Below are 9,886 nucleotides of genomic sequence, written 5' to 3' on the forward strand. Positions count from 1 at the left end.
ACATTTTCATCACATAAGCCTATTATAAGATGTGTGTGTGCCTGTGTGTGCACAAGCACATATTTCTTATTACAGGAATTGAAAAGAAACAAGTAAAGATGACTCTCCATAATTTTCTCAGGACTTTTTAATTCAATATTTAATTTGCATTCAAATTAAAATGTTTCACAACTCAATACATCTAGATTGGCATCTTCCATTCTATAATTTTCCTTTCTCTTCTTGCCTTCCATTTCTGCACACATCTTCTACCTAATGAGATTATTTTAATAACTTTTAGGAAGCAGCTTCTTTTAATTTTCATCCTTTCTAAATAATTATATAGATCTTTTCAAGTAGGTATATGTCACTATGTTGTGGGAAATCAAATGCCAAAAATAGCTCATCAGACACTGAAGTGGCAAAGTTCTATTAATTGTTTGGAACTGTTCCAATAATTGGAGATGATAAAGAAGAAGATGATGATGTAGATGTAGTGAAACAGGAAAATCTGTTCATTCAGGCTCAACAGAATGCATACCTACATAAGTCAGGTTCCCTTGCCCTGCCCACTGATTTCTGTATCTAAGATGGCACATGAGTTGCAGACTTTTTGGGCCCTGGAGAACTCTGCTAAAACTAGTCACTGAAGTTACAAACTAGAGCGGTCAATCACAAAATTATACCCCCTATTCCCCTCATCTCTCCCAACCCTGCTGTTTTTGAAATACACTTGAAATAAGAAAGAAATGCACCAATTTTTGGTACCATCTGTCACTGATCCCACAGATTTCAATGTTTAGATCTGGATTTGATCTGCTTTGGAAGGTCTCTGCTTCAACTGGACATTTCTGAAATCTAAAGCAGCAGCTAACATATTTGTATAGCTACACACTATTTAAAATATTCTTGGTCTGGTTTACAGTTGCCAGATGTGTACCTTAGAAGGCTCTTAACATTTCCAAAAGAATAAAGTGGACTGTTTAAGTTACTTGCCCCCACATCTCACCTACCTTATGGATTATTGCATACACAATACTTTCAAACAACTATTCTTTTCTTGTTATGGTGTGGTCCCCTATTCCACCTTGGCCTGAACACCAAAAGATCTTGTCAGACATAATAACAACAAATTCTGCAACATAAAGCTGGAGAAAATAACCAAGCAAGCAAGCAAGCAATGACTTATATACGTAAGAATTGGCTATTAATGAAAAAAATGGGTTTTCCATGATGGACTTGCAAAATGAAGAAAAATGAGCATCCAACAAACACATCTCGGCCTAAGGAAGCAGTGATGAAAAATACCAGCACTAGATCCTTTGAAGCTGTATGATTGCAATGAGCACACTTCAAAGATTCTTTAATGAAAAAGGGAAACAAGGAGGTTGATTGTGAAGAGTGAAACTCGAGAATGGAAAATTCTCTCACAAAGGACATTTATTTATTTATTTATTTATTTATTTAAAACTTTTCTGGACCATTCTTTACCATGGCATCAGGAGAGTTTAACAATAAGACAACATCAAATAAAACAGTGGATAAGAGTGCTGGAGTGTCTCTTGCCGTAGTCAACAATTCTAACCTATGATAATTTAAGCAAAAGAACAAGAGGTAATTTTTATTTCTTAAATGTAAGAAGTGGGTCATTACAAACACTTGAGCAAGAGTATTACCTTTTTCTAAGAAACCTCAATAATCATAGTAATAAAGAAATGTGTCAGCATCTGCTAGAGTACATAGTCAGTAGTGAACAGTGTTGTTCAAGAATATGGTTAAGGAAACATAGCTTTCAGCTGGCAATAACACTTGGCAGGAGAACTGAAGAAGGAAATATTGTTTTCAAAAGAAGGAGAAGCAAACTGTTTTCAGACAACTAGGAATGCAACAAATTATGATAGCTGCACGACAAAGCAGAGACAGGTGGCAAAAGCTGCAATAGCAGTGTACAGACAAGGAACCCCTTTGTGTCCAAAGAAAAAAGGAGCTGAATGCCTATTACAAAAGTCAGAGCCCCAACAGAGAGGAAGGGGGAGGAAGCAGGCTGCAAAATGGCCAAAGTCACCTTAAACATGACGCTTCAGCATTGCTCCTTTTTTGTTCTGCTGTGACCTCAGAAGGGATGGGCGAGGAAAAGAGAGAGTGTTGATCTTTTTCTCTCTTAGACACACTTCCCTCGAAACCCGTCCTTCCGGCTGGTTTTCCACTCTTTAGAGTTGCAGGGCTTTTCTACATGATATTTAGCCACTCATTATTCTTGTGGGTTCTTCAGACTCTCCAGTTTGATTTCTGTTAGTTAAAAAAAGGGTTTTTTGGAGGAGACAAAATACAGAATATAGCCAAACAATTGAAAGTTGGCACTTGTGTATGTGGGCTATTTCACCATACCACATTGCACCTAGAGGCTATATAGTAGGAAAGCAGGATATTTGTTTATTTATTAGATTTATATCCCACTTTTTTCTTACAAAGAACTCAGAGTGGCTTACAACATTCTCCTCTTGCTACTCTCAGTCTTATTCCCATAACAACCACCCTGTGAAGTAGGTTGGACTAAGAGTCCTTGACTGGCCCAGAGTCACCCAGTTGTCTCCATGGCTGAGCAATGACTGGAACCTAGATCTCCTGAGTTCCAGTCCTGTGCTCTTAACCACTATACCACACTGTCTTTCAAGGATAGATCCTTGTCTATTGCTTGGATCTCAAACCAAACCTAGATGCCAGAGATATCAGCTGATTAAAAGCCTCGTGTAGAAAAGCTCCTAACCTAGGTTGACATGACAAACATGGGGTAAAATCAACTTGGCATTGGGGACCTTTCAGAGAGAAATAGTTGGCAAAGGAAGATACAAGTACTTCCTCACCTCACACCCTCTGCAAAGTGCCCCTTGCTGAAAGCTCATTACAAATGAGAAAGATCCACGTGGGTTTTTTGGCACATGTGGAAGTGCAACATATTGACAAATAATAGACTAGGAGCCCTCTTTCATGAAGCATTGAGGCAGCAAGTATAAAGTAGTCATCTTTGAAAACTTAGTACTTCAGAAATGTTTCAAAGTGAAGCTCAAACCACTGCAGCCTAGAACAAAAAGCATCAAATTACCAGTAGCATTTTTTTCAACTGCTGCTTAAAGCCCAAGATTTATGGCAATGCTTTCAACCTGAAGACATATCAATTAAGAAAGAAATGCAAGTTGAAGGACACAAATATCAGAATGGGATTGCTGGCTTGCACAAACAGCAGCTAGATAGCAAAGAGAAACAACAGTTTCATCTTCATCACATGACACTTACCAAATGAACAATTGTATATTCAGCTTCATTATTGTTCTTAATGTAGAAACAGATGCTGTTCAGCTAAGCAAGTGCCTCATATTCCTCCAAAAGAAAGCATTGATACAAAAGCAACCTTCTTAATGTGTAGAACAATTGTTCCCATCTGTCAACAGTGTTTTTGATTTCTAGACCATGAAAAGACTTCATGTGATACAATGAATTACATAGAATTATTTTATAAGGTATAAGAAAAATGTTTTTCTAGTGACTAATTTCTACATCATCTACTCAGTAATTTGTCTGAACATTTACTTAAACTGAGTAAGGATATCTAATTCTCAGAGTATCTTAAAATGATAAGGCCCTATAGATATGACACACCAAAGGAGCTATCCTATACACATTTCCCACTGAGTAAACATTCATGTTTTCAATAAGACATGCTTCTAAATAGACATGTATGGGATTTTAAGAATTCAAGACTCTAGATTCAAATTCAAGTCATACATCCCATTTCTAAATTTTGCATGCTAAAGATACAAACCTATGCAAATCGAGAAAAAGGCCTAGAAATCTCAGCGTGCCCCAGCCAGCATTCCTACATATACCTACAGGGCTGAGTTAGGAGTTGGCCTTTTTTTAAACCTAAACTTGCATAGATGTGTGCCTTGAATGGATCCAACCCAGGGTCTATTAAGATGAAGACTGAATTCATACAGCGCAGTCCTGAATATGTTTACTTTGACATAACATCTGGTCAAAAGTATACATGAAATTCCAACAATAGAACAAAAGACTGAAAACATATTCTTACCAGAAATGCAGTGAGGTATATAACTATGAATTCTTTTGTTGGATAAGTATAAAGATTGAGAGAAAGATGCTTGCACAAGGTCAGAGTATGATTGAAACTCAACATTATTTGCCATTTATTAGGCCAATTCTCTGTCTACTGGACTGTGTCTAGTACTTTACCGTTATTGCAGGGGACAGGATATGCCAAACACATGTTGGCAATGTAGGAACAAAAAACCCAACAAAAATATAAACCACAGGTTCGTTCACTGAGTCACAACTAGAAAATGTTATTGGAATTCAAATTCCTACCACTCAACATTCTGTCTTTGATTAAAGAACTGGAACTTTGTAATTTTGCCCTTGTTCCATGGTTCTTATTTCCACTGGAAGAGAACAGAAAGCACAGCTTGTAGTGAAAAGACTCCCATATTGACTATGATCTTGTGAGGTTACATTCTCACTAACACGGCCATAGCCTTCTTATATACTGCATTGAAAGTGATGGTATTAAAAGCTGTCATGTATTGGCCAAAGGTACTGTCTGGGTTCAATGGGCATGACAAGCAATCCTGCATAGTTACCATAGTTCATGTTTTTTAAATCATATTCTACCATACAGACCATCAAGTGGTTTCTACATTATCATGGTTTCCATCCTTTCTGCTCAGTAAGCTCTCAAGTGAGCTTTATGACCAAGTGGGAATTAGAACCCAGATATCCCAGATCCCAAGTCCAACACTCTAACAGCCATGCTAGCCTCTGCTAATCTCTTCATCTCATATCCCATCAGTCACAATGCCTGAAATTCCATCCCAAGGTGCATCACTTCCTGCCTACATTGTGTGCCTCTTCCTGATTGATCCACTCAGTTCCCTGACATGTTTTCTGTGGTTCTCTCCCTTTCCCTTTCCCCACATCTCTCAGCCAAAGCTGCCTGTTAATGAATCTGCCCATAGAGTTATTGCTGTGATCTTTAAAGGTTTGAATTGCTGGCTGATTAAGGCAGAGGAGTCAGGTGAGAAAGGGAGCTTATCAGGTTGGCTACCAGGCATCACCCATCATCAGAGAGAACATGTTTAAAAACCCTGACTTTGAGGGGTCTTTGTATCCTGCTGGATTCCAAGTTTATGAGAGATGTTTTCTTCCTGACCAACCTCTGAGACTTTCACAGTGAAGTCTGTGTTACGCAACTATGAGAATAGAACTTTCTTTTCTATTCCAGTGATGCAGCAAGAGGTCCATGTGTGTGAGATCAGAATACTTTCTTCATTATTGCTGCTATTCCTTTGCCCCTTTCCCCTTATTTTCTGTATCCCAGTTCCTCAGTCCCTTCTTCTTTGTTTTAACAAACTAATTTATACTCTGACTTGTTGTTTGGGTGAGTTGTGGTACTGAATCTGATGTCTAGACCATGGAGTTGGACTCAAGTGCTCGGCTGGTAAGGCCCAGCAATGGGAGTTCTTCTGGCCTTCTGGTACATTTCAGGAAACCAAAGGTTTCCTAAAACTAAACCATGCATAAATGCCGCAACTGGCTCTGGATAACACACCAGGCCAAAGGCCATCACACTTCTCATGATGTGTGAACCCAGCCACTCACTCCCTTCCCTGTGCACAGTATTTTGTGCAAGAACCTCATGAGTTTACCTCAGACTAAATAAAAAGCAGAGAATGAGCTCTACATGATGCAATTAATGCAGCCTCTAGGTGAATCTCAAGAGAACTGTTGACCACATTTAATTGTTTAAAAGATGGAGGGAATAAAAATTACTGAGTTAATTGATTTTTTTTTCAAGCCAATCTATGTGAAGGCTAGCAGGGGACACAAAACTTGGAAGAACGTTCTCTTCATTAGCTATCGCTTATTGTACCTGCAAGGATCATGATACTTGTTCTGAATATAATCAGATATGTGCAAAAAAAATCCTCCATGTGTTTCTTCAAATGTGCCTGATCCAACTAAAATTGCAGTACTTTGTTATATCATAACTGAGATTGAAGAGTGGTCCATTTGCTTGAGACATAGGAAAAGCCTGGAAAATGTCTCCCTGAAAGATCACCTCTAAAGAACAAAATAATAAAAGAAAATGGAAAGTACTGCAGTGTATCTGAGGACTCCATACAGAGTGCACTTTTTACATTACCATTTAGATACTGAACATGAGATTGACATGAGATGGGACTCAGAAGAAGGCCCTAGAGGCTGAGCACAGTGTCCTGGTAGATGAGGGTTGGGAGAAAGGATCTGGCAGGTATTGTGCTCCCAAGCCTTGTAGGTTAAGATCAGCACCTTGAATTGAGACTGGAAGTATACAGGCAGCCAATGTAGGCAGGCCATAATCTTATATGCTACTGGCCTGTAATTGTTCAATTTTTCAGGGCCAAGGGAGAGTTTCTTGAGAACTGGTCTCACTACCTCCTCCTTAAGGCAGGATAGGACCACTTGATAACCTCTCTGGCTCAGCCAGTTATCTCTTCCTTGCTGACTTTTACAAGTCAGCAGGGGCAAGGATCCAGTAGAGAAGTGGTTACACAAATTTGTCCAAGCACTTTGTCTACATCCCTCAACTATACCCACTGAAATTTATCCAGTTACACTGAACCAACCATGCTTGGGATATCTCCACAGATTCAACTACTATAACTCTGGAATCCAAGTCCCAGCAGATTTTTTTTCCTGGAAGTGCCCAGCAAGTATCAGAGAGAATTCCCTGGGGCTACAGTGTAATAAGCCCAGGACAACCTTGAAAAGCTCTTCTGTGAAGCAAAGAAATGAATGAATGGAGGCAGTGAAGTATTCTCTCTCTCTCTCTCTCTCTCTCTCTCTCTCTCTCTCTCTCTCTCTCTGGCCATCCTCACTGCCTCAAAATCTACTCAGTTATAGGCGCATGAGAAGTTTCTGTTCCATCTGCACTCCAGCCAATGCCTAAGTTGTTTCATCATTCTCAGCTCCAGGCATAATACCACAGAGCTGTATGAACTCTATAATGAAGGAGCTATCATATCAACCTCCTGGGTCATTTCTGTATCCCGCAGATTGACCAGGGCTTCACCAGGAACACCAACCATGTCAGCCAGAACACATTCCCCACAGAGCATATTTAGTCTCTGCTTTGAATCTTACACCATTTGCATTTTAGCTAATATCCAACCTGTTTCATTCACAACTGGTCCCAAGAAAGAGAGCACATGCTACAATACCAGTGAAAACCTCCAGATACAACTGTGTTAATGGCCCTCTGCATCTCACCATTCCACAATGAGACAAGGGCCTTAGCTCAACCACCTGGAAAATCCCCAGGAACATTCAAAAATCCATTGGGTTTTATCAGTCTCCTGGAATTAACCTTCTGAATGGATCTCTACCTCTGCAAGAGGGAAACAATCCAATGAATGCAAACTCACTGGAAGTTCAAAATTATGCTTGTATTCCACAAGCTCTGAATACTGTGACATTTCTCCTTGTCTAAGGATTTATGACATTTCCTTTTTATTTTTAGTTTGTTCCTAGATTAGCAGTTAATGTTTCCCATTTCATTTCCTAAGAACAAAGTGCCTCCAAGAAATGCAGTTTTACTAATTGCTGCCATCAACACACAGATATGTTTTTATATAATACTCTGAGACTTGTTGTATGCTTGTTTTTTACCCTTTTACTTCGAAATCTTAAGCAATCTTTAAATTAACATGGACTATTATATAAGAGTGTAGAACACATACAAAAAATACAAAGTTGTAATTAGTAAAGCACATTGCAAAAAGCTTTTCCAAGAATTGTTTCAGAAGCATACCTGTCTTTAAAAAAATCAAGAGCTTAATCCTATGGTTCCCTTACATCATGTGGGATACCAAAGGATTTTTCAGGGTCCAAACACTGAGGTTCTCCAGCCTCAGTGCTCAGGCTCCCTGTCCTATCGTAGCTGACATGGAAATCACCACAGTGGCTCCCCCTGCCCAGAGGTTGCAACTGGGCCTTGGAAGGAAAAAAGAAGTGTACTAGGAGGCAGGGTGGGGAGAAGGCTGGGACCATGGAGTCACAGCAACTCCAGTCAGTGGCCCAGTCTCCTTCCTTTCCCCTCACTACCCTAGATGCCTAAAAGCAGCTGTCTAGGCAAAATGCAGGGCATAAGGCATGGCAGGAAAAGAAATAATCTGCCATAATTTGGGTGCTCTGCAAATTTGGAGGTTTACAAGAATCTGCCATGAGGTGATGAGATTGCATGCTAAAAAATCTGACCCACGTGTTATTTCTGAGCTTTAGCAAAAGATGTGGGTCAGGTGACCCATCCTGAGATAACCTTCTTCGTTCATCAGAATAATATGATTCTTTAGGAAATGCTTACATTATGTTTTCACAAAGAATAGAACTTGAGCTCACCACATTTTAACCATTAACTACTATATTTTTCAAATTTCCCACCTATGATTTATGAATAATATAGTTATATGAATAATATATTTATTTCATGTCCTTGTCAACACTACTGCTCAACATATTTCCTTATGCTCCCACAATAGGATATTTAATTTCATGTTCCATCTGTGCTCACTTCAGCAGCTTTGCTGACTTATCCCTGAAGTGCTTTTCAGTTCTATTTTCTTCCCAAAAGATTTCATGTTGTTTTTACTCATTTACATCGCAAGCAGACATATGAATAATAATACATGTAAGCAGTTGTCCTCATTTCAAACTCCAAATGCATATGTAGCTTTCTTGTTGAGTTTTTGGTAGGAAACTTAATTTTTTCCACATCTGCTTAACTATACAAAGCTCAGAAGTCAGTGAAAGGTATTATATGTCAGCATGAACGCATATGATAAAATAAAATTCTTTCTTTATATAATATTTCTGAGCTTTAGCAAAAGCTGTGGGTCAGGTGTCTGAGATTCACCTTCTTCATCCATCACAATAATATGATGCTTTAATGTTTCCTATGCTCATTTTTTATTGTAGCCTGTGGGTGAGATAGAAACTATATTTATTTACAATTAGTATTAGCAAGTTCAGAAGAAATGGAGTAGCCTTCATAGTCAATAAAAGAGTAGGAAAAGCAGTACTGGGATACAATCTCCAAAATGACAGAATGATCTCAGTTTGAATCCAAGGCAAACCATTCAGCATCACAATAGTCCAACTCTATGCCCCAACAACTGGTGCTGAACAGGCTGAAGTTGACCGGTTCTATAAAGGCCTACAACACCTTCTAGAATTAACACCCAAAATGATGTCGTTATCATCATGGGGGATTGGAATGCTAAAGTAGGAAGCCAAAAGATAACCAGAATAATAGGCAAGGTTGGCCGTGGAGTACAAAATGAAGCAGGGCACAGGCTGGTAGAATTTTGTCAAGAGAATACGATGGCCATAGTAAACACTCTTTTCCAACAACCCAAGAGATGGCTCTACATATGGACATCAGTAAACGGTGAACACAGAAATCAGGTTGACTATGTACTCTGCAGCCAAAGATGGAGAAGCTCTATACAGACAGTAAAAACTAGACCAGGAGCTGATTGTGGCTCAGATCATGAGCTTCTTGTTGCAAAATTTAGGCTGAAATTGAAGAAAGTAGGGAAAAGCACAAGAGGTAGCAACTAAAACCATCATAGAGTTCCATAGCTTTCCTCCCCAGGAGCAAGCATCTTTTAATTTCTTGGCTGCAGTCCCCGTCTGTGGTGATCTTGGAGCCCAAGAAAATCAGATCTGTCACTACCTCTATTTATTCCCCATCTATTTGCCAGGAAGTGAGAGGACCGGATGCCATGATCTTAGTTTTCTTAATGTTGAGTTTCAAGCCAACTTTTGTGCTCTCCTCCTTCACCCGCATCAAGAG

Source organism: Varanus komodoensis, unplaced genomic scaffold (assembly GCF_004798865.1).
Source record: "Varanus komodoensis strain SLA01 unplaced genomic scaffold, ASM479886v1 scaffold14_1, whole genome shotgun sequence".
Lineage (NCBI taxonomy): Eukaryota > Metazoa > Chordata > Lepidosauria > Squamata > Varanidae > Varanus > Varanus komodoensis.